Raw genomic sequence first — 206 nt, forward strand, 5'->3', positions numbered from 1 at the left:
TTTTCCGCGACCGTGACAGGGGCTCTGAGAGCCGGCGGAAGGGATCCCGGGCCACTGTCGCCAGGAACTTTGAGGTGGTTTCTGCTTGGTTTGGGCACGCGGGCCACGATCGCGTTATGACCCACGGGGACGCCGGGTGATGGTGGGTGGTGGGATGAGGAGTCGCCCAGCTGGAGGCTCTGGGCAGGCTATTAGTGGAAATAATG

This window comes from Bison bison, unplaced genomic scaffold, assembly GCF_000754665.1.
Source record: "Bison bison bison isolate TAMUID 2011002044 unplaced genomic scaffold, Bison_UMD1.0 scf7180017864146, whole genome shotgun sequence".
Taxonomy (NCBI): Eukaryota; Metazoa; Chordata; class Mammalia; order Artiodactyla; family Bovidae; genus Bison; species Bison bison.